The sequence below is a fragment of the Peromyscus maniculatus genome, chromosome 11 (assembly GCF_049852395.1).
Source record: "Peromyscus maniculatus bairdii isolate BWxNUB_F1_BW_parent chromosome 11, HU_Pman_BW_mat_3.1, whole genome shotgun sequence".
NCBI lineage: Eukaryota > Metazoa > Chordata > Mammalia > Rodentia > Cricetidae > Peromyscus > Peromyscus maniculatus.
Genome location: NC_134862.1, coordinates 48131624 through 48157915, shown reverse-complemented (window position 1 = coordinate 48157915; position 26292 = coordinate 48131624). Strand labels below are relative to the sequence as shown.

The 26292-nt window shown below is 40.0% G+C and overlaps 1 pseudogene; it reads right to left on the bottom strand.

Moving 5' to 3' along the window:
* Positions 1-3277: 3277 nt before the first annotated feature.
* Positions 3278-3343, bottom strand: LOC121821466 (U2 spliceosomal RNA; annotated as a pseudogene).
* Positions 3344-26292: the final 22949 nt, after the last annotated feature.

Below are 26292 nucleotides of genomic sequence, written 5' to 3'. Positions count from 1 at the left end.
AGTCAAAGGAGAGAGAGAGAGAGAGAGAGAGAGAGAGAGAGAGAGAGAGAGAGAGAGAGAGAGAGAGAGAGAGAGAGAACCAAGCAGCTGACATAGTGATACACCGAGTCTGAAGTATCTGCTGCTAGGGTTAGGAGAAGAGAGGAAGCCATCATTAGAGGAGAGAGTTGACGAAGATGAACTAAAGGTGATCATCAGATTTGATGCTTTTTGACCCAAGAGCACAGAATAACCACAAATAACCACTTTATTCACCAGAAAGCCAATCTACATTAAAAATAATAAACAAGCCATAATATTTTTTTGTTATTGACGTGTTTGGATTTTTATTCAAGTTCCTGGAAGTGTGGACAATGAGAGGACATGATGTTTTTACCTTATGCATCCAAGGAAAATCACTCTTCCAAGACTTAGGATGGTAGGTGAACTGGTACATGCCTGTAACTCTGCACTTGGGAGGAAGAGGTGAAAAAGCAAGGTTATTCTGTGTTAGTGTTACCTACACAGTGAGTTTGACACCAGTCTGGGCTGCATGAGACCCTGTCTCAAACAAACAGACAGCAACAACGACAAAACAAAACTCACCCTGCCCCACCGCTGCCGCCTCCCCAAACCTTTGTGAGGCTGTTTCCAATGCACCAATGCCTCTGGCCCCTCAGACAGCAGTCTGGGACCTTGCAGTGTCTCAGACCTATTATGATAATGGATTATCAGTGGACTGAGAAATGAGCGTGTACAGTTCTCAGTTCCTTATTCTCTTTAACAAAGATTCCTGGCTGATAGAATCTTGGGTGACAGTTCATTGTTTTTCTTTGTCTCTTGAATAACAGTTTCTATTTAATATCCACATTCTGAACTAACTCATAACCAAGGAATATTCTAAGAATCAAGTTCTAAATGCAAAACAGTGGATGGGTAAGATAAGACATGCTCCAGGCATTTTCAGTCATGGTGGGAGAGGGTTTTGTTGGTTCTCAGGGGAGAGAGGAGGTGAGATTGTGAAAGCTGGCTTTTTAATTTTTCCTGGAAGAGACTTAGAGATGTGATGGAATTGCTTCAGAAAACAATGGTTCTCTTCTAAAAAAAACATAAAAAAAGGTAAAAAGAGATCAAATCAAAGGGACAGAGAAGGGAAAACAATTATAATAAAAGGCCCCTACATTGAAGACTGACATTTAGGCTTAGGGGATGGAACATATAGATAGAGACGAAAGACGAAATGGAAGAATACAGAAGACCGCATAAAACAGATACAAAAGGCATCTGTAGAAGAGGTAGAAGAGGTTGACACCCTGAAGAGCTGGGGACTCTTCGCTTGTAAGGAGGTTTTTTGTTCTCTCATTTAGAACAGATGAGACCTTAAAGCATTCTTCCTACGGTGTTAATGCATCTAGATTTTTCCATAGCTCCAAACCTCTTTCTCTACCTGTTTGCAAAAGAGGCTCAGCCTTAAGCAGTAGTTTTGAAGATCACATGTGAATGTGACCTTGAACTCAGATTTTAGTACCGAGTTGCCAAGAGTCTCTGGAATGATAGACAGGTAAACTGTGTAATCACATGATATTTCCTTTATTTTAATTCATTTCTTCTCTGGGAAAAGGGACTTGCCTACATGCCTGGATTTAAAATGGAATTGAAGAGAAATAGGGGAACATTTTAAATATTTTGTAAATGAAGATTGGAAAACAACACTGCCTTCAATTCGGCAAAAGCTCTGCAGGAATGTTGAAATGTATAAACTAATGAAAAAGAATTAAATCATACATAAGTCACCACACCAGCATAGGAAACAAAGACAAAATAATTGAAATCGATAGAGTAAAGGCAATGGCCATTTCTTCTCTTTGTATTATTTCAGCATAATTTATAAATTTTTACAAAGGCAATAGAAGAAAATAACTTGACCATCCATGGTTTCTTCTTGCTCCAGTTGACGGAATTGTCCCTGTCTGGCATTGTGAAATCATTCAGGTAGCAGATTTCTTGTACTGAACCCTGTGTGAGAGGCAACCTGGGAAAGATGAGGCCCTTTGGGGAAGGTGGGAGGGTCAAGTTCATTTATTGCTGTGGCTTTCTTCTATTTGGACAGTTCCATAACCAGCCCCCAGTTTTGTTTTGTGAAGAATCCTTCTTAAAGGTCTTCTCTGAAGATGTGAATAACCATTATATTGACAATGTAGCAAGTCACTTGAACAAATTCTTCAGGCATTCTGGCAATTTGGTGTTCTGCCTTCTGTGTTTTCACTGTAGACCTTTTGCCTAGGCTGGTTCAGTCTCTATCTAACTCAGCCTCCTGCCTCTAACATTTCCACTTTCCAACTCACTGCACAGGGCAAATTTTCTTTCTAACCGAGTTCACAATTAATTTGATAATTAATTTGGTAACATAACATCTTAGAAATAAATCAGAATATTATGAATTAAAGAAGGCAGAAAATATTACTGTGTTGCAAATGAAAAGGATCATTTTGCTATGTGAAACTTGTAATTAGTGAATGTGAATTTGAACTGGGTTGCACCGATTAATCCTTTCAATTTATACATTGCTATTGAAATATGAGAAGACAGTGGGCTACAAGCCTCAGTGTGTGTTAAGGTTTGAAGTTCGAATGGCCCCTAGTGTTCATGTGTTGACAGCTTGCTTCTCAGATGATGGTGTTCCATGGGGAGGGGCATGTCATGGAAACTTCTGGAGGTGGGGCCTACCTGGAGGAAGTAGGTTACCCGGGAGTGTCTTGAGGGCTGTATCCTTCCCTGGCCCTTCTGCCCTTTTTCTTTCGCTTTCTGGCTGTCACAAGGCGAGAAGCTCTATACCACCACAGCCTTCATCTCTGATGCTCTCCTGCATTGCAGCCTCCCAAATGACAGAGCATCCAAGACAGCTGAAACCTTCCTCCTGACACTGTTACCTTAGATATTGTGTCAGATGGTCGAACAAAACTGAATACTGTGTGGTCTATGGGGCTTTTCATAATTGGCCCATTCTCTGCTATCTCAGACATATCTTCCCTGCTTCTCACTCACTGGTTGCTGTTAACTGGCTTAGGCTCCACACAGCCCCCGAACATATTATATATCTTAGTTCCATTGTCCACTACTCTATCCCATTCATTTTCTGGATGAACATTCAAGTGTCGAACAGGAAGGAAGTAGCAATTGTGGCTGAATTTTGGTTATATCTTTACGGGAATTTGACTGTACCCCATTATATTTCCTACATTTCCTCTCTGCAATTAGGAACTGCCCGGTGACCAGCCTTTTATGATGCTTTATTTCCATTGGGTAAATGAAAGAGAAATCACAGATACTACACTTGATCTTAGCCAAAAGGCCAAGAAGCGATGAGAAATCACAGATGAGGAGCTGGGAAGACGGCTCAGTTTAAAAAGCACTACTAGCTGCACAAACAGAAAGACTCAACTTTAGATCCCAGGGACACACGTAAAGGTTGGACATAATGGTGTGCCCACATAACCCCACTTCTAGGGCGGAGGGTTGAGGGTGAGAAACAGGAGGATTCCTGGAGCTCCACTCAGCCAGTTTAGAGAACTGGGGATCTTCAGGCTTAGTGGGAGACCTTGTCTCAAAAGATAAGATGGAAAGCAATCTGGAAGACTTGATTTTGACCTCTGGCCTCCACACACATACACACACAAATGTGTGCTCACCCCCACACACTCATTTACTATATGCACATATACTCAAAATGCAATTGAGACAACTTTTTGAAGTGATCAGAACATTATTATCAGAGCTAGAATTTGAAGGAATGAGGGGGCAGTAGATCGGGAGAGTTCTTAGACCCAGCTAATATCAGTTCAGAATTTCATGATGGAGTGAAGATGTCAGATAAATCATAGACTCTTAGCTTTAAGAATGGAAAAACTTTTATGGAAACTATTCATTGAGAAAGTAGTTGAAGACTAGTCTATCACTTTTCAGTATTTCCAAAGAGTAGTCAGATGGTTGTGGCATAATTGGTATTAATTACTACTATTAATGATAATCTGATGGAAAAATTACCCAATGAATTAAAGTACCTCACATATTCTGCCCAATTTTTCCTCAATTGTTTTGCTGATTTTCAGGTTTTTTTTTTCCTTCAAGTTGCACACAAATTTTTATTTTTTCAAGTTGTTTATTCTTTGGCATGATACTTTAATTTTTATTTCAAAAATATGATTTAAAAATTTCACAGTTAATTTCTCATGAGAGAAGAAGCTGTTAACAGGGGCCTAGCCAGTGGTCACTGCTGTGCCTGACAGATTTATTCCAAACTGGAACTTCGGTTCACTTGTATCTTGTCTTCATGTTCATTAACACAACTCAGTGGAGACTTATGTGTATAGGGCCTTTACTTTCACCAGGGGGGAAAATACTATTCTTTCTATTCCTTGCATATTGATAATCATCAGAACTGTAACTTACCTAATTTGAGTTTAATTGAGTCAAACTATATTGAGCCAATGAGAATTAGAATCAATAAAGGCACAGACATCCTCTTCAAATTTTATTTTAATAAAATCATGGCATAAATCAGAAAACAAGATGTCTAAGCTCCTCAGTCAAACCACTTTAAGGGAAAAACAAATAACTTTAGGTTATTAGTGGGGAAATTGCTCTTTCTCTTTCATGGCCTTGGAAGCATGTATAAAATATGGCTTGTCTTTTACCTCTAATTTCTTTCTCTATGGTTTCTTCTTCCCTTCATTTGTGGAGGTGGCTCTTAAGTTTTTATTTCTCATTCCTGCTTTTTGTTTATCTCTCGTTCTCTCTCCTCCTATTGCCTGTCCTGCTCTTCAGTTCTGTTTCGTTTCTGTCCTCCTACCTTGCAGTGTTGTTTAAGCATGCTGTAAACTCACTCAGTCCCCAAAGGCCAAGGCAGCTATTTGGGCAACACTTTGTCAGCATAATACATTTACAGAATGCATATTTATGAACCTTTGAGCTTTTATTGTTCCAGAGGGCAAATAAAAAACATGAAAAGTAGCAATATAGTGTTCCAAAGGTCCCTCAAGGAAAACAAAAGTAGCTGGAAATAAATTTTGAGAAAGGCTTCTCAGAAAAAAAAAAAAAAAAAAAAAACCAGAGCCTTGAGTTTGCTCATAGGGAAGGTTGACCAGTAGACGCTGGCCCTGCTCTTCCTCCTCAGCTAAGAACTTAGGAAATGTTAAAGTTTTTAATAGGTCTAGCCTCTTAAAGTCTGGAAAACAATAATTTTAAAAGAGGATTGCACATAAATGTTTATAATCCACAGAATCTTAAAACAGCATGCTGCATTTGGCTGTAATAAAAAACAGGGTGGAAGGAGACCTAAATTGAAAACTCCATCTTATTTCCAACCTACAAGTTTGGCTGCCAGCATGGAGTCTCATACTAAATTAGCCATATTAAAGAACTTGTGAGCAAGACCAAAAATCTTATAAACTGACTTTACTCTGATAGTTTTACATTAACTGAACATAGGACAAATAATTAAACTCTCATTGTATTTCCCAACTTTTTGAGATGAATGTATTTGCAATGTTTAATTCCCACTAAGGACATGTGGATAAAATGGACTTGATAAAGAATCTTAGAGGTGACAATTGTGAAAGATTCTGAGATGGACTCACAAGCTGTCATTCAGTTTTTCTAAGGAAGATCAGAGGGATGGACTTTTCAGTGTCAAGTCTGTCCTTCAACATATCCCAGGTAGTGAGTGACAATGTCAGGTTCTCAGCAAACTCAATGGCTCATTCTTAAAATCTGTGTCATGAAGTCAGTAGCTTTTCTGGATTTGTAGTCCTGCAGCTTGTGTAGTTAACAGTGGGAGATTCTCTGTGTTACAATTATACTGAATTCAGTCTTTAACAAATGGTCCTTAGTAATGCCATCTTCCTAAACCATGGCCTAAGTTGAAATAGACTGAAACTAGATTCTAAATCCTACCTACAGTAGAAAGAACTGAATTTTTTTGGCTTGTGACTTTCAATAGTACTTTTTTTAATTGAGGAATATGAGGGAGAGGATGGTATGCCGCTGATAACTTTTTCATCATTTACTTACACTTTACATGTAAATCCACAATAACATTCCTAGGGAAATCCACTTTTGGAGGACAGAGAGGAATCCCTCATCCATAGTTCATTCTGTACCTGTCTCCAACAACACAAATTTTCTGGTTTCTACTTCCATCCAATCAAGTTAGTGTCTTCTCTTCCAGAGAAAGACAATGTGACAGTCCTGGCTATCACTTAGCCAAGCCAAAGTTAAGGTGGAACTTTTGATTGATTCCTGATTCTCTAGGAAGAGTCCCATCACTTATCTCACACTTCATTCACATGAAAATCAACATTTAATGATGGCAAGAGGAGGGTTGCATCGGATAGCAAGTTTCAGAAGAATGGTAATCAGAAACTAATCAATCTCATCGATCACTAAATATCTAGTGTCTACTAATGTGTCCAGGAAGTAGCCAACAAGCATGGCTTAGTTAATTAGTAGAAATAGAAGCTCAGTGCAGTGCATTGCTCTACTGATTGCCTCTTGTCTGCCTGTCTTGCAGACTTCCTTCAGGCGGGGTAGCTACACAACTGTCTCTTTATTGCATTATGAAGAAATAAGGAATTTGATTTTGATGTTTTCTACATTTCCTTCTCTTTATTTTGTCTTCTTCTAATTTTTCTATTTCAACTTTACTGATCTTGGTTCTATGTGGGACGTTAATAGTACTAACAACTGTCACCAACAGAATACACACCCTCCTGACAATTAACACTGAGGACCATTTGAGGGGTCATATAGAAACTACTGCTACAGTACAAGCTTCTTAAAAGTTATACATGTATGAAAGAAATTTAAATGGAGCAATCAAATAACGGGGGGACAAAGCCTGAATTATGCATCTTTCACCACCAAGGAAAACTCCCAGTGCCAGAAATACATGAAATCTAATTAAATTGTTGGCCAAAGGGACCCCATGAAGACACCACCTCAAAAAAAAAAAAACCCTCAGATATTGCCAACACTATTGGTTGCTCTTCACAAATTGATGGTGAGGGCCTATTCCTGAAGACACCTCTTACATATCTCATTGAACACATAGAAGTCCAGCTGGTACCAACTAGAGGTTTCATTCCTCCTAACTAGTGTTCATGGTGCTGGAAGGTACTCTGCCTGCTACCAGAGGAGAAAGGTGAACACGAACCCATCTACAAACCCTTCCATCTACAACGATGACCTGCCTGCAGGATATGCTGATGCAGTATGGCACAAGGCTATGGAAATCACCAACAGCTATCTGATTGGATTCAAGGCTCACTCCATGAGCTGGAACTCCTGCCTGACACTGATCAAGTGGCCAGGAATCTGAGACTAGATAGGCCATGAACCTGCAAGAAAACCAAATACTATTTTTTCTGCTAACGTAGCCATTAAATGACTCCTAACACCTTCCTGCTATACCTATAGGTCAGTGCCTCGCTCAGCCATCATCTGATAATCATCCTCTGGCAGTAAACGGGAACTATCACAGAGACCCACACGGGACATTGTGCAGATAACGAGAGACCTTGGAATACTAATTCCTAAATGGGATGTCTTCATCAAACCCCTCCCCTCAGGGCTCAGGGGACCCTGTGGAAGAGGAGGCAGAAAGATTGTAAGAGACAGCGGGGATGGAGGACACCAAGAAAACTGTCTTCCGGACACAACAAGACAGACACACATTTGAACTCACAGAGACTGTGGCAGCATGCACGGGGCCTAGATAGCTTCAGGCCACATGGGATTCCTGTGCAGAAAGTGAGAAATGGACATAACTCCCATTCTCAGCCAAGAAGACACCTTTAATTGACTACTGCTTGCAAAGGAAAAATTGCTTTTCTTAATGTAGTCATACTAGGCATACAAACCACACTTAAAAGCAGGCCCTATGTCCAGCAGAAGATGACCAACATAAAACAAACTCAATGGTGTTTTTGAAGATTTTCATTTTTTGCCTCATATTGCTTTGTTTGAGTCTTTTTCCCCCTTCCTGGCCTTTTGCTTATATATTATGGTTCCCAATTTTTCATTTTATGAGTTTTGTGTGTGTTCATTTCTTGTATGTCTTTGTTTTTTGTTCGTTTATTGTTTGTTTTAATTCAGAGGCTCTTTGAGGAGATGGAGAGGAAACCATGACTAGAACATATTGTGTGAAAAAATAATTTTCTATATATTTATATCCTCACTAGAATTGTCTATGATATCCTACTTGTCTCGAGCGTTATTATTCATTTCTTTCCTACAGGTGCTATTTTCTCTGTTCATGATTAAGGAGCTTTTTTTTTTTTTTGCTGAGCATCTCTATTATTCCTAGCCTCCATAATTTTGGTATGTTCTGTGCACTCCTCTCTCAAGATTGCCTCATATCCTCTCTTAGAGTCTACTCTAACACCATACCTTCAACCCCAGAAGTTTAGAGCCTTATTGATCTCTGCTGCATCTTAAGCTTCTGTTGTAAATACAGAGCTGTGGGTTTCTTGGAGGAAACAACTGTTTCTTTTTGGAGGAAACATGATGTTCATGTCTGTATCATTATGTGAGTCACATGGTTTCTGTTATGTGAAAGATACTTAAGCCCTGGGTGATGAATAAATAGATTAATGGTAGGATTGATTTAATGAGTGATTAAGGACTCACTGAAATTTTGCTCCTAGGGTGTGAGATTACAATCTAATAACAATGATAACAAATATACAAGATGAACAAGTTTAGAGATGACTGTGAAGGTATATCTTCCAGCACACTTGACATATATGTAATTTTTTTAGGTCTCTCACATTCTGTCACCAACTCTCTGTGTGACATGTCTGTTCCTTCTGCTCACAAATGTTACTGGACTAAGTCTTGAGATCATCATCGAGCCAACATTTTAAAGCATTTTTTTTAATCATGAATGTTAACATCTTCATGGGATAACAAAGTACACTCTTTCCTTTAAGACATCACACAGTGCTTCATATGGCAGTGCACACCTGTAATCCCAGCATTCAGGAGGCTGAGGTAGTAGGATGGCAAGTTCAGTGCCTAAACAACTTAAACACTAACACACACACACACACACACACACACACACACACACACACACACACACACACACACCAAACCATCATGTGTTAAATTCAAGAGGACAACAATTTTCTTGCAGCTTTTCTCATCTGGTGCTCTCCCCCACCCTCGCTGTAGCTCCCGCCTTCTTTTTATCTGTGCTGTGTCTTAGACCTGCACTATCAACAGGAATGTGGTGATAATGAGTGAGTGTCTAGACCCTGGAGACCTGGAGACCCTAGTTATACTTCCTTGGAATTCTAAGCAACTTTGTAAAGGGCACTGCATGTCATCCTTGAGAGACTGTACAGATTATAGACTGAGAGAGGCAGTCAACACATTCCAGCTCTGTAGCCATCCCAGCTAAAGTGACTGACTTGTGAATGAAGCCATCTTTGACTGCTAGTCATAGTCCATGGTCATAGAAGACTGGAGAAAAATAGATGACATCAGAAGCATCTATCTTCGCTAGTCTAGATTTGCTGAATGATGATAAGATAAATCAGTATAGTCCTAAATGACTGAGCTCTAAGATGGTTTAGTATACATCTGCAAGTAGAACACACGAGAGTCACCTGGTAATTGTTTAAGTCAGCGTTGCAGTGATGACTTAAATGATGTTTCCTTAGCTGTGAGTCCACTAATGCATTGTGCATGTAAAATAGTCATTGTAGTTGACTTTCATACCTTGCTCTCACCTGTGTTTAGATGTGTTCCTTGTTTTCCCATTGCTCAACAGCTCTTTTAAACCCATGTCAATGCTCCAAAAATGATGTCTTTCTGGAATTTATAACTTGGCCGTAAGACTTCGACCTGGGGTGCACCTTGGCATCTAAAGTGTCAAAATGGGGCATTTTTTATCTTTATCCTGTTATAGACTCAGAAAAGTGAGTACAGACCTTATATCTTTGTCAATGTGCACCTTCTCAAGAGAGCAGCTTTCAGAGTCTCAGGGCATGTGGAAACATTTGAGTTTTATAGAATCATGGATCAATTTGTCATTCAACTCTTTCATCATGGTTCAGGTCATTCAGTCAGGTATATCAAGTGAGAGACATTGAGCAAATAATTTATAAGTGAGATGATTTTCCAAAGTGAGTATACATTGTCTTTTAAGAAACTGGCATAAAAATGGTTTCCCAATCAGTGGTCCACGCCAGCTCTTGGGAAAGGAAATGATTTCTGTTGCTGAGGAAAGATTTCATAGAGAGCTAGCTCAGAGGGAATATTGCAGTGAGCTGCTCTGACAAATGGAGGGCAACAGATCTTTGCTCCTAGACATGAAGTTTAGTGTGGGAAGGGCTAATTGGGACTCTTGGTTAATAATGGTTATGTTCTCTGCAGTCATGGAGCATGGGCTTGACTCACATGAAGAGCCTTTGACTACCAAGTAATGTGCACTACAAAACATCCACAGCAAGTTCAATATGAGAAGACTCTTTGTCTGATTCATATCAACTAAAAATATTTTGTAGCTACATAATATTTCTACATACTAATGGAATATTGTGTGACATTTCTGTGCATGCATACAATGGATGATGGCCAAAGCAGGATACCTAGCATATGTATTACCTGAAACACCTGGCATTTCTTGTGCTGGAAACATAGAAAATCCTTTATTCTGGCTATTTTGAAACATGCAGTAAATTATTGTAAGTGATAGTCACTTTATCATAGTATCGAATGCTAAAACTTACTCCTCTCATGTAATTCCATATCTATTAATCACCCTTTCCTTTCTCTGCCCACGAGGGAAGGTTTCAGGTATGGGACCTCGGAAGGGAGAATGATAGGCACCTGGGCAGGGAGTGAGACCCAGTGAATTTCTTTTTTTTTTAAATTTTATTTTATAATTTAATTTAATTTTACATATCAGCCACGGATTCCTTTGTTCGCCACCCCCCCCCCCCCGCCTTCCCCCCAGCCCACCTCCCATTCCCATCTCCTCCATGGAAAAGACTCCCCTGGGGATTGAGTTCAACTTGGTAGATTCAGTCCAGGCAGGTCCAATCCCCTCCTCCCAGGCTGAGCCAAGTTTCCCTGCATAAGCCCCAGGTTTCAAACAGCCAGCACATGCACTGAGGACAGGTCCTGGTCCCACTGCCTGGATGCCTCCCAAACAAGCTAATCAACTGTCTCACTTATCCAGAGGGCCTGATCCAGTTGGGGGCCCCTCAGCCATTGGTTCATAGTTCATGTGTTTCCATTCGTTTGGCTATTTGTCCCGGTGCTTTATCCAACCTTGGTCTCAACAATTCTCACTCATATAAACCCTCCTCTTTCTCACCAATTGGACTCCTGGAGCTCCACCTGGGGCCTGGCTGTGGATCTCTGCATCCAGTTCCCTCAGTCATTGGATGAGGTTTCTAGCATGACAATTAGGGTGTTTGGCCATCCCATCACCAGAGTAGGTCAGTTCGGGCTTTCTCTCACCCATTGCCAGTAGTCTATTGTGGGGGTATCTTTGTGGATTTCTGTGGACCTCTCTAGTACTTTGCTTCTTCCTATTCTCATGTGGTCTTCATTTATCATGGAGACCCAGTGAATTTCAGAAGAGCTGATCAGGCATCTCTCTGCACCCTGCTTACATGGCACCTGCCAGGAACTCCATGAGACTTAGGGAGGAAGCCGACTTTGACAACCGCATCCAGAGGGCACAGAGCGCTTTCCAGCAGCCCTGTCAGGTCAGAACTTTGTTTACTTTAATTCCTTTCATTTTCTCTGTTTTTGGCTGAGATTAAATAAAACAAGTGTCAGTGAATCTGAAGTGAGAAGAAAAAACCTGTTTCTACCCCTCATTCCCAAACAGAAGGCCCACTGCAGGCCCAGGCTGGGGAGAGGACAGTTTTTATTCTAATCAAAATGAAGTTCTGTTTAATGGTAGGACACAGGCCCTTCCATGTTGTTTGAGACCATGGTTTTCAATTTACAATGACTATAGAATGCCCTGTTACCTAGAACAAACTGGATGAGCTATGGGAGTATAAGAGTCAAGGAAGGAGTACTACCACTTAGCAAGTTCTAAAGGGGCAGAGTGTGAAAAAATCAAATGGCATTGTGATCAGATAATTGCAATTCAGCATAGCGTTTGCACCATCAGTTGGGGTCTTTTTATGAATGGCTCAAGTATTCATCACCCGAGAAAACAATTTTATTTCAGAGTAATACAACTTCATTTATTCCTTACATTCCAAAAATGTAAGATATACAAGGAGTGGGGCATTTTAATGTTATTTGGGCGGTAGATTTACAAATAACCCCCAAATTTATTAATATTATATTATCATTTTTCCTATTCAAAGACTACCATGATCTTTTATCCACTTCTTGGTGGTTGGTTGGTTTATTGTGATCAGTGATGAGTTCTATCTGGTTTTATGCATTTTATACCATAGAGAGGCAAATAACATGTAGATCACATACCCAAGAGGAACATAATATTTTCAGAATATTTTATAGGGTCCATCCACTCATCTTAGTACTTGAATATGATTGTGTCATAATGATAATAGTCCATAAATTCATTATCTGTATACATACTAAATACTATAACCAAAAAGGATATGGCATGAAGAAATCATTTTATCTTTTATATGATACTATAAATAATATAGTTTGACAATAATTTTTCTTTGCACATTTCTCTATTCTTGCCCAGGACATTTTATTCTTATTTACAGGAAGTGGAAAAGAGTAACATCAAGGCTAATTGACTTGCCCAAGGTTAGATACTAAATCAATGAAAGGCAATGCAGAAATGCCACATCCAAGTATTAAGTCACTAGATTAATCATAAGGTCTGGGTAAGACAAGAGAGATGAACACAAATTTTTTTTTTTTTTTTTTGGTTTTTCGAGACAGGGTTTCTCTGTGTAGCTTTGCGCCTTTCCTGGAACTCACTTGGTAGCCCAGGCTGGCCTCGAACTCACAGAGATCCGCCTGCCTCTGCCTCCCGAGTGCTGGGATTAAAGGCGTGCGCCACCACCGCCCGGCCAATGAACACAAATTTAATGGAAAACGGGAAGGGAGGTATGGACCACAGGGGTAAACTTTTAGACCTTTCAATTTCTTGGCTTTCAGCTTATTTTTTTCTTCTGGAGCTCTAGAAATAGATATATCTGATATATATCTAATAAATAGTCGCTGGATACATGTTTTGTCTTGCTTACATTGTCTTTTATTGAGAGACCAGAACCTATTCTGAACTTTGCCAATAGAGGTAAAAGACAAAGTTCTCTTGGGATAGAATGTATAAGCTGTCCCCATGAGGAGGATGTCTTAGAGTAAATCGGGAAAGGCAGAAAAATGGAAGCAATGATGAGAATAGTCCTCAGGGAATAGTATTTAAAGCATCCTTAGTAGAATTATCAGTGAGACAGAAGAACACTCAGGACATGATACACTGTGCCGCTGTGGCTGAGTAACAAATTTAACTAAAATTTAATGGTTTGGTAAATTTTTAATTCCATGGTCTCTGCAAGTCAAGAATTCCTGTATTGCTTAAGCAGAGCTTTTGATCTCATGGTGTTTTACTAAATTGTAAGCAAATTGTTGAGCAGGTCTGTGGTCTCCCTGAGGACCTGCTTAAGGGTCTGTCTCCAGACTCATTTGTGTGATGTTAGCAAGGTTCAGTTCCTTGAGCTGTTGAATTGGAGGCCTCAGCTTCTTACCAGTTGCTGGTAAGAGTCTTCTCAGTTCCTCTGCTCATCGCTCTTTCTAGAGAGACCTCATAACACAATAACAGGCTTTCACCAAAGTCAGGTGAGAGAACAAGAGAGGATGAGTAAGAGAGTATGAATAAAACAGAAGTCAGATCCCTTCATAGCCTATGTCAATACCGACATAGATCATTTTTGCAATGTTTTATTAATTAGATGTGAAGTACTGGGTCCAGCCCACTGGGAGGAGACTCAAGGCCATGAACACCAGAAGGCAAGAGGAATTGTTACCATATTTAGCTCTGCAAGCTGATGAGCTATGAGTTGGGTAAGTCACATGAAAGAAATTTTAGCTTCTTGAGAGATTTGGAGATGATTTCTACATTTCTATTCTGTTGTGTTTTTTTTATATAAATAATTTAAATAAACAGCTACATTTTGAATACATGGCAGGTGGTGTATTGGTTCCTGTAGAACAGTCATTGTTGTGGTCCTTGTGGACCTCGGCATCATATGACATTAAAACCGATCTTACTGTGCTTAGGACTCTAATAGCAAACATAGACCTGAACTTAAACACAAGCTCCTGGTTCAGCACATGCCCTGGCACAGGTGAGTAGAAATATTTTGCTGAAGAAGTTCAAATTAGATTTCATAACTAATAGATGGTTATCTTCCTTATCTGGAATCATGTCAACCTACCTTTGAAAATTCTTTTACTGAATGACACTTTTACCATTCTTTTATAGAGAGTATTGGCAAAACAGGGCTTTTGTAACATTGTGACTATTATCATGTTGCATAAGGTCATCTTTGTGAAGTGCCAAGGAAGGAATTTTTCTCAGAACTTAGAAAAGACCTCCTTATGAATGGCTAAATAATTTTGGAGGAGACCAGGAAGCTCCAAGTTCAAGTCATAGCAGTGTGCTGCAAGCATATGGAGCCTACACGCATATAGCCTTTCATTTCCTTTTATTCTTCTAGTTTAATTGTATCTGCATTCAACATTTTAAAATTATTTAATTTTCTTAGCCTGATTGCATTTTAAAATAGACATTTCATATCTTATTTGGAAAAATGTGAATCAATTTATGAGAAATCTTGAACATTTAAGTTTTTAGAACAATACATAATTTAATAATATATAAAAATTTGAAATGCCACATTTATTATCTGTGCTGCTAATGCTATTTTTACTGTAGAAAAATATAATTTCCCATAGTAATAGAGAGGAAGGCCACACAGATTATCCTAAATTGCAAGATGCCCGTAAATAATTCATTTGTATTTGGCTAGAAATGAAATTTGACGTTTACTTAGGAAAATGAGTTCATCTGGACTCTCTTTCAACCTTTTTCCAGAAAATAATCTTTAAGTTAATATACTTTCCTGACCTAGGAAAACCTAAAGAATTACCCCCAAATTCCTGTGGCCCCCTTCTCAGCATTTATTCATAGTTTCTACGAAGAAGGGATATGGCCCATTATTTCAATCTGAAAAGCAACCTGAACAAGATGCTCTCTGCTCTCTCTCTCTCTCTCTCTCTCTCTCTCTCTCTCTCTCTCTCTCTCTCTCTCTCTCTCTCTCTCTCCTTCCCTTCCTCCCTCCCTCCCTCCCTCCCTCCCTCTTCTCCTCCTTAATGTTTATAAATCTTTTCCTGATTTTACACAGAACATACTGCCTGCAGTCCTTGATGAACTTCAAATTGCTTATAATAGTCAAAGTTAAAAATGAAGAATAACAACAAAAAAATCCCACATCAATTACACCAATGAAAACTTGGAAACATCAAGTTGATTTTCAAATGCACATGAGCAAATGAAATTAGTTTTCAAGTATGGTTGTGTTCTATTTGACATGTGTACAGCAATGTGCTGTTAACATATATTAAGGATAGTTTAAAATGGAATTAGAATAAAATATCATGGTGTATGAGCAATAAATTGTGTACACAGCATGTTTTCCCTCGATTTTCAAATTGCTTTAATATATTTACTTCTTTCACCAAGAGTTCATGTATTATAAATCACAAGGATGTTTCAGGGCATGACAGACCCCATTCCTGAACAGAATGGGCTCTCATGCATAACTTTCTTTGATCAACAACTCAAGCCAAATGAGTTTAAGGTGAAAAGAACATAGAATGTATTTAATCAAAGGAAGGCCACAGCGTATGAACTGTGGTCCAGTGCAGGAGACAGCTACTGTTAATGTGGTGCCTTGCTTTTACTGTTCATGGTAACAAAGAGTTGTTCATGGATTTTTTAAATTACATTTTTATTTATTTATTTTGTTGGTGTGTATGTCAGTGTGGGGATGCCACAGTGTGCGTGGAGAGGCCAGAGGACAACTTGTGGGAGCCAATTATCTCCCTCCATGGTGTGATTCCCTGGAATGGATCTCAGGTCTTCAGACTGGGCATCAGACACTTTTAAGTGCTGTGCCAACTCACCAGCCCCTGGAATAGCTGGTGAAGCTTGGGAGACTTAGACATTCTTTTAGTGACTTATGCAAGTAAAATTTTAGTGTGATTTTAAAAACAATAAGTATAAAGACTCCGAACTGCTTTTAAATATAGTTTCTGACTCCAAGAATTGTTTTGAAGGGAACATCTTTGGTAGCATAAAATGAGTCTTAATCTGCAAAGTAATGTTTGCTTGGAGAGGCCATAAATTTTTACACAACTGTGATGGGTTTGTGGGGGAAAATAAAAGGCATGAGGGGGAACTGAATACTGTTGTTTAGCTAAATTGACATAGCATCAAGCTGCTCTCTAAATGTTTGTGTTTATACCCACAGATAAATGCTACTGTCTGCCTTAATCAGAAAAGTCCCTATGTCCAGAAAATGATGGTAAATTCAGCGAATCATGGCTGCACGGTGAATGCTTGGCCCTGAGCAAGTATTGTCTATCTTTCCTAAGGCTCAGGAAACACAGCAGAAGAGGGTGCAGGAGAATGTACAAGCAGGAAAATAAGGAGAAGGGCAGTGAAATCGCACCTTCTGGACCAGACTCGGTCACTGCAGAAAACTCCACTAACTCTGCACCAAAATGGGCCTATTAGCAATCCGATGAATGAGAGACTCAGGAATGAGAGACCTAGGATTAACTGCTTGCCACTAATAGATTGGCACCAAGGAGAAATCGCTGCCTTCAGTTCTGTGTCCACATCCCCACCAGGCTCCAGTGGATAGTTCCAAACTAATCATCATACAAATGGCCCTGGTACAAATTAAATGGGTAACAAAACAGACGAACTAAGGATAAGAGAGGTATGATTGGTTGGGAGCGTAGTCAGTAAACATTCCTTACTTGTATGAAATTGTCAATGGATTTAAATAAAAATATGGATAATTCACAATGTTTTGCTTGGAATGAATTCTCCGGTGCTAGTTTGAGATTGAGAACTATTTGATGCCTTTCATGTTAGGTTGTGACCCTGAGTCAGATCTTACTATTTAACAAATTAAATACATAAAATAAATTCAGTGTTTTCGTTTGATTTGGTTTCTGAGAAGAGATTGAGTTTTACTTAATGACTGACATAATCTACTTGACTTATTCAATATTAAGTGAGTCTGTGAGCTAGTAAAGTTAGTTGATGTAATGTTTACCAAGTTCCCACTAGCCTAAACCTAAATGTCATCTCTTGTGTGTTTCAGTACTTTTATATGAGCTTTGGCTAGAGTTTTATTGGCATGTCTGCAGTTTGGTTATATATTGGCATGATAAACAGACATTTTCTGTTTGAGTACACGATCCTCATTTAAAGAAACTGCCTAATTATTCAATGCAAGGGAGTTTTGGAATAGTTCCAACTTCTCAGGTAAATAATCTAGTATACATGTGAAACAAGGGTGGAGAAGCTAATTGCATATTTGTTGGAGAGGCAATGTTTTATTTACAATTAATATGCTTGGCACCTAGAAAAATATTTTCGGTAAATAAGCTCTAAGAGCTGAAAAGGAAGATAAATCTTAACTTGAATAATAAGTAACAAATCCATGCTGTGTCATGCTGGAACACTAAGGTTAGTTCTCTCAGAAATAGAAGGGTACAATTGCTTAATCTTTTAAATAGCCCTCTTAACCTGAATTATAAAAGATGTAGAAATATTTTCAATGCTTCATTGTCATTAAGCTAAATTTTTAGTTTTAGTTATGAATTCTACTTCATAACAAAATAATTTCATCATAATTTTAACAATATGTTATTTAAAATACAGAGATTTTAATTAATGTATGAAAACCATGATATATTTAATTTTTTAAAAATGTATGTAGTTATAAAAGGAAGATTTTTTTTAACAAGCCCTTTGGCTTGAGATGAATTTTTATTGCCATGTGGGTTTAAGTGTATTTTCTTTTTTAACATAATTTCCTTCTTGATTCTTTAGGAATTGCACATCATGCACCCCAATTCCACTCATTTCCCAATCCCTCCGTATCTGCTCTTCACCGTTGCAGCATCCTCCCCTCTTCCCCCCCCAAAAAAAAGAAAAAAACAAAGCAAAGCAAAGCAAGTAAGCAAACAAACACTTTGCTCCTCTGTCTTTCCAAACTCTCGAATATCTTTTCATTTGTCTTAGTGGCATTGGGGGCTATGGTGTGTCATGCAGTATATTATTTTTTCTAATCAGCATTACTTGCAAATGTTCTTTGCAGTTGAGTCACTGGTCTGATTCAAGGCCTCTGGTTTTGGCCCTCAGCCCTGAGTCATGGAGATCCTGCTGGCATTGTTCTGCAGGACCAGTCTCTTCATGTACTCTAGCAGGTCATGGATGTGGTAGATGTTAGAGTAGGCCAACCCAAGGATGTTGGCCTGAGTGGCAGCTCGGCCACAGGGCAGAGCCAGCTCTCCTAAACTGGCTTCGTCAGAGACAGCTATCCCAAGCCTTAGTGGAGGGGTGGAGTCATCTCTCCAGAGTGCAGGGGGCCAACTCTCCTGTGCCTGGGTCATTAGAACCAGCTCTCTCTTGACTGTTCAGGCCAGCTCTCATGTTACAGTGTCTAGCGAGAGGAAGGGCCAGCTTTCCCAGGGCCAGTAAAGGGCAGAGGCCAGGCTGCTGGCCCTCAGATTTCATCATGTATGGATCTTATGGCCCCAGTGGTAACACAGGCCACAGACATTAACACAGGCCCAGCTGCTGCAGGACCATGGACCCAGACATGACCCTTGGCAGCATCTCAGCCAGGACATCACCATGGCCTCTGTGGCAGCTCAGGTCACTCAGATCAGTATGGCTCTTGGACACCAACATGGTCTCAGGTGACTGACCAGATCCCAGGCCTCCTCATGGTCCTTGGTGCTAACAGGAACCATGGACATCAACTCAGACCCTGGATGCACTAGTTATTGGGACCCAGACATGCACTTCGGAAGCAGCTTGGACCTGGATGACACCATGGCCCTGGGTGTCAGCACAGACCGCTCAGATCATGGGCCATGAACCTTAACACAGACCCTGCAAGCAAGATCTTTTTTAATTACTCATGATTCATTTATATATTAGTTAGTTCTGAATGTCCTTGTGCACATACTTCCATCAAAATATTTTTAGCTTGTTAGCTAATTTTTAATTATGGAGATATTGATTGTTCAATTTAGGAATTATTTAGGTCCTTTGTTCTATTTATTCATCTCTGTGGATGTCTGCTCCATAGCTATCCGTATAACCATGCACCCATCTGATCATTCATTCTACAGTATTTACAATACACTTATATACTAGCAACTATACCCGTGGGTACATTGCTATTCAAGGAAGACATATTTCCTCTCCCATGGTTCTTTTAACCTAGAATGATAAATTAAATAAGCAATTAGAGCACACTGTTTCAATCACAATATGATAGCTGGGGAATAAGAGGGAGAAAATATTAAATGAGAGAATGGATCACCTTGAGGGAAATGGAGGAGAGGAGATGGAGTAACAGAGCATCCAGAAGGCTAGCTTAGACCTGCCCTCTGTAGTGGTTGGCCAAGAGAACAGAAACAGCAAAGGATCCGCAGAATGCATTCTTAGCAGAGGGAAGAAAAAGTACACAGGTCCAGGAGCTGAATGAGGATTTGTACGTGATGCTCAAAATCCGGAGCTGGTCGGAGATGAAGAGCCCCAGATGCTCACAGCTTCTGCTGGACAGGCAGGAAAGCACAATGATGCCGGATGCAGCCTGCTCTACATTTCAAAACAGTGCTTCCAAAAGATTTGGAGAACAGAAAAAGGAAGGACATGGTAGGGACATACTAATTCTGCTCATAAATGTTCAGACTGTTTTTGATGGTTCTGCTCTGCCCTCCTCTGCTGTGGGATTTCAGCACCCCTAGTCGAATTCACCTCTCCATTCCACTTTTTTTTTTTTTAATTAGACTGTCTTTGTTACTGAGGAAGTACAAAGAATGGAATGGCTCTATGAGGTCATGTGCTTGCTAACGTGCCGCGGTTGTCTTGCTTGCTTCCATGTTTGCCTCAGCTTCTCCCTTCTTTCAGTACCCAGGCCTCTGATGTCACCCACCCCTATGGTCTGCATTGATGACTTCACTGTCTCTCCTTCTCTCTATGTTTTCAGATGTGATGTTTTCAGAGTCTATTTCCAAATGGCCACTAGTGGCTTAAAATGTTTACCAACTAATGTCTGCTTCCAGGACACATATCCCACATGGTGGTTGGATGAATGAAATATACTTATGGAGATATTATTGGGTACATATTTTTATAGTACAGCTTTTTAGCACAAGTCACAAACAAAAGAAATTTCCATTGATGGAGAACTGAGTACATGTCATAAAGATGATCTCATACTTGAACTAGAGAACATTTGTGATCCTTTAACAATGTTTATCTCAGGAAATATCTTCATTTGAGGTGAAGAGATGGCAGTGGAGATATTCATTGTCTGATTTATAGATTTCTATATTTGACCATTTTCAGGAACCATGCAATGCTTTTATAATAGCTGCCAATGAAAGATTCATTTGTGTTTCTGAAGTGGTTGAATTTTCAGGGCTGAGATGAACTGGCAAGAAAGGCAGTTTTTAAATCAGACCTCTGGTTGAAAGCATTTGTTCTGCATTACAGAGACAGCTACCTACTTCAGGGCTAGACCTGGCCAGAGATGTGATATGAGAGAGAATACGGGAAGGGAGAGAAAACAGCATCAAGAGTGATTTGCACTCTGGATGATAAGGCCATCCGCACAGAAACTCCTTGCCTCCATTTAGAAGAGAAGAATTCCCATGGAGCTAAGAAAAGGCTTTACAGAGTTAACTTGGTTATTTGGAATGAGGCTTGTTCTAGCTAGACTGGGTTGGCCTTATTTTAACCTGGGAAAAGAAGAATTTCAATTTAAAACATAGTGAATGGATATGGTTTTCCTTGACTTTCAGTAGACTGGTGTGAACTCGCTTGAGGAGAGCATTCAAATCTTACCTGGAGCCCCAGGATGTTGAGGTTTTCAGTTTTGTTTTATTTTCTGTCTGTCCTATCACTCCATAGTGTCTCACAAACTGAAATGTTATCTGCTTCTCTAGCCAAAACACAAGGCAGCACGTGGGAAGAATGAGATTCTGCTAAGAGCTGGAAATTCTACTCTAATTTAGTCTACAGCAGATAGAAAACATGGCAAAAAATACCATACAGATCTTGCCAGTGTGTTTAAGTTGGCAGGGTACCTGCTTTGCCATAAACCAGGGTTGACATAGAACATATTGCAGATATCCACTACTTGTACGTCCTTGGCAAACTCATAGTTTAGTTTTCAGCAATATAAGATGGGTAACTAATGCTAACTCAGAGAGCTTGAATGACTATTGGAATGACTGTAGATATGTATAAAGGATCCAAGACTTGGTAGAGTCTGAGTACATGGAATTGTCATGGGTTGGTGAGTTATGGGGTAGAATGACAACAGACTGTGAGGTTTCAGGTGATGTTCCTAGCCCAGAGTTTAATACTTCTCCCCCCACCCTCCACCACCATGTTTGGTGGAGCAATGCATTATTCAATTCAGTCATTATGAGACTATGAAAATTCTAGTTTGTTGAAGGATGTACTCAGTTGGATGGTGGATGCATGCTTGATGTGGCTGAGGGATTATTAAGCCTCAGGAGATGACAAAATGGCACCTTGAAGGGGTTCTTCACATCCAGGGTCTGATCCCCCTTACAGGCATCCCCTGTCTGCCAGGCTTTAGATCTCCAAGGGACCTCAAACTAATTTCCATTTCATGAACATCTGAATTGAGATGACCTTTTGATGCCACAGAAACATTAAAGGAGATTACAGGACCAAATCCTCAGAGCAGATATGCTCTCAAGTCCCTGTTCTCGAAAATGGCAAAGCTGCTGGAGTTTTGCCAGGAGAACCCCCTGAAGCAAAGGGCATGAATAAATAATAATTATGGGCATCTCAGCTGCCTCTGTTTGAGCTCTGAGGGGCAAAGGTAGTACCATTGATTAAACAGATTCTTATATTTTCTCCTGCTCTAAAATAGTTTTGCTGTCGTCGTTTACCTCTTTGCCTTTGTTTACTACCCACTACCCATCATGCCGCGGCTCTATTGTTTTCCATTTCCCCACTTCTATCTTTCCTGTTCATCATCTCTTGATCTTGATCTTAAATTAATCATCACCATGTTCCATGGAATATTCTCTCACTTCTTGGTTTTTATCTTCTTTCACATTCATTTTGTCAGAAAATGTTCCTTGTGGTCATGCCAACTTTTCCTTCCCATGCCTCTTCTTGTTTCCTCTTTCTTGTGCTGATGTGTCTGGATTGAGACACAATTCATGTAGCAAGTTGAAGAGATCTAAGTGAATAATCCTACTCCTTGCTTTCGGAGCCTAGGCTTCGCTACTGTCTCCTTTAGTTGAAGATATCAGTCCTGTTCCCATAAACGGCATTTGAGCTTGAATATTAAGGGCATAATGAGCCTCAAGAGCAAGAAGATCCTATAAATGCTGGAGCTGTAAAACTATTTCAGGGTGGTCTGAAACTCCTGTGTAGCTCTACCACAGGGGGTTTCCCTCCTATTTGGGAGTCAGAAAAAGTTGACAAAACATCTAGTTCTGTGTTGTCTTTAACATTTTAGGTTTTGTGTAATTTTCTTAAAATCTTGGCAGAATTGCTATTGATTTAATTTGCTTGTGAGAATTCAAGCCATGGTTTTTTTACATCAAAAATTGAAGTAGACTTGGTCTGCAGACAGCTCCTAAGCTTCAAGAATGCCCTGGGAGATGCCAGTGTTTATTGCCTTGTTCCCAATTAACCTTGAGATTCTATGGCATCTCTCATGCCTGCCAAGCAGATTATGGCTTAGTGGTGGTATGAAACTCTGCCAATGCCAATGTGTTGCCCAGTAAGCTTGTGCTGGCTCAGTGGGAGGACCTCTCTCATAGTAACACATTCAACAGAGCATGTGTTGCTGGGTCCATGGGCACATGTGCCTGTACACTTGCAGCCTGTCCTGTGAGGATGCTCTGCACACCCATAGCAGTGATACCAAAATGCTGCTGCTCACTTGGGTATGATTCAGGCAGATGTTAAGGCTTTCATAAATGAGTGAGGGTAATGAAAATAAGTTCTTTTTGCTTAATAGAACAATAAAAAAATTGTAGATAAGATAGACCTGGGGATGAAGAATATAAACATAACAGCTACCAGAACAGAGGACATTTTAAACTCACCCTCAGAATTATGAAAAAGCCTAAAAAATGCTCAGTTAGCCCCATGTAATGTGGGTGTCCCCTGCCCTCAAAAGTTTCCCATGTAGCCTGATCAGTGCTTAGAATATAGCCAGTATATGTGAACTCACTTTTTTTTTTTTTAAATTTGAACAAAATCTTACTCGAGCAGTCCTGGCTCTTGGATGTCTTTGGCACACTCACTTTTCATTCTGAGGCTGACCCAGGACATTGAAAGCTGAGGCATGCTGCTGCTAAAAGCATATTGCCTTGTTTCTGCTTCTTCTGCATGTTCCTATACAGAATTCCAAGTGTGCAGTGGAGATGAAGGGAAGGCATGATATCCGGATACCGAGATCCTCCGTGGGTAGGAGTAGGGTATGGAGATGGCTATAAGGTTTTGCATGAAGGCTTATAATGGCCTTGGCTTATTGGGGCCACAGCCCTCCCCTCCTACTTTTCTGTTTCTCCATGCAGCATCACAGAAAGCTTTCTTTCAGGCACTAGCTCATGTCTCCACTTACACTCTATCTCCAGAGTAGTTATATCTAATGGCCTTCCTAATTCTAGTTTTCAAAGGAAGATTTAGTGCTGAGAGATGGTCTGTATGTCAAATTACTCTGATTTGTCAATAAATAAAACACTGATTGGCCAGTGGCTAGGCAGGAAGTATAGGCAGGACTAACAGAGAGGAGAAAAGAAAGAACAGGAAGGCGGAAGGAGTCACTGCCAGCTGCCCCCATGACAAGCAGCATGTGAAGATGCCGGTAAGCCACAAACCATGTGGTAAGGTATAGATTTATGGAAATGGATTAATTTAAGCTATAAGAACAGTTAGCAAGAAGCCTGCCAAGGCCATACAGTTTGTATGCAATATAAGTCTCTGTGTTTAATTGGTTGGGTCTGAGCATCTGTGGGACTGGCGGGTGACAAAGATTTGTCCTGACTGTGGGCAAGGCAGGAAAACTTTAGCTACAATTTAGAGAGATGAAATTTCCAGATATTTGAAAGTATGTATTTAGAATAATACAAATAATTTATTAATATATGTACTGTTAAGCAAAACATACACTCAAAAACAAAATCTCCAGAACATTTTTTTTCAAAACAAAGGGAGAGTTGCTATGCTATGTAATCAGTAGTGGAAAGGTTGGAAGAGAGAGCAACTGGCATCTTAGGGGGGTTCTTTGCTTTCCTCTCCCATTCACAATTCCTCAAGAGTGTCTACAGATCTATAAACCACAGATTTAGCTATCTGGCTCTCGAGATCTTTATTCAGATCATTAAGGTGACATGTAAACAGTCTAGGGACTCATTTGTACCATTGGAGATGCACCTAAAGATTTATATTAGCATGTTGAACATGAATGTCCTTTGGATATGATAGTTTAGCAGGCTAGCTTCTTAACTAGTACTTCTCCCAGTGAATCTGTCTCACTTTATCTTTTCACTAAGGGTGCTGCCTCAACCATAACTAATGACCTGCTCCAATAATAAATATTTATCAAGTTGTAAAGTTCTTGAAGGTAAGGGTACCAACAATTCATCTTTATAGCATAGGAACCAGCATGTGGTCTGACATCAAGTAGATGCTGAATTAATTATTATCCAATAAGCATTTGGGGAAAATCTGCTATATTCTATGAAGACATAAAAAACACAAGACTCAGTTCCTGTCTGGAAAAATTTTAAGAAGATAAATTTGAGTATTGAGTTATCCAGACTATAATTTAAATACCAAATGAATGGAACAGGCAATATTATCAATGAAGCTGGGTAGAGATAGGAGAACATCATAAATACTTGGTGTGGTTGAAATGTCGAGCAGGATTTTTTTTTCTCCCAGGGAAAAGGTTAATTTGAGGAGATTAAAATTTGGGTGCCTCACCCTAATTGTCGTGCTAGAAACCCCATCCAATGACTGAGGGAACTGGATGCAGAGATCCACGGCCAGGCCCCAGGTGGAGCTCCAGAAGTCCAATTGGCGAGAAAGAGGAGTGATTGTATGAGCGAGAATTGTTGAGACCAAGGTTGGAAAAAGCACAGGGACAAATAGCCAAACGAAAGGAAACACATGAACTATGAGCCAATGGCTGAGGAGCCCCCAACTGGATCAGGCCCTCTGAATAGGTGAGACAGTTGATTGGCTTGATCTGTTTGGGAGGCATCCAGGCAGTGGGACCGGGTCCTGTACTAAGTGCATGAATTGGCAGTTTGAAACCTGGGGCTTATTCCGGGACACTTGGCTCACCCTGGGAGGAGGGGACTGGACCTGCCTAGACTGAATCTACCAGGTTGAACTCAATCTTCAGGGGAGTCTTTGCCCTGGAAGAGATGGGAATGGGAGGTGGGCTGGGGGGAAGGGCCAGCAGGTGGATGTGGGAGGGGGGAACAAGGGAATCCGTGGCTGATATGTAAAAATTAAATTAAATTAAATATAAAAAATTTTAAATGGAAAAAAATTTGGGTGCCTCAAACTCTCTTCCATTCTAAAACATTGCATAACTTTAAGCCATAAATAATGTCTAAGAATTAAGGAAGTAATCATTCTATCTAGATTCCATCTAGGAAAGGGTTGAGGGAAAGAACACTAAGAGGCAAATACAAGTTTCTGGGGTACCAAGCTTTAGATGCCTTTATTTGAGAATTCCCATTCCCTGAAAAAACCAGGGAGCATTTTTTTTCCTGATACCAAGAGCAGAGGAGGGCTTGCTTAGGATTTGCTTTGGAACCTATTTTGGGTTGTGAATTCCTCCTATTCATGGCTACAGCAGTGGTTCCAAGAGTTTTTAACTGTGTTCTTAGAATTGCCTTTTCAGATGAGTCTTAAGACACCACCCAAAGATGAAACAGCTGTGTATGAGAGAGGTCGAGAGG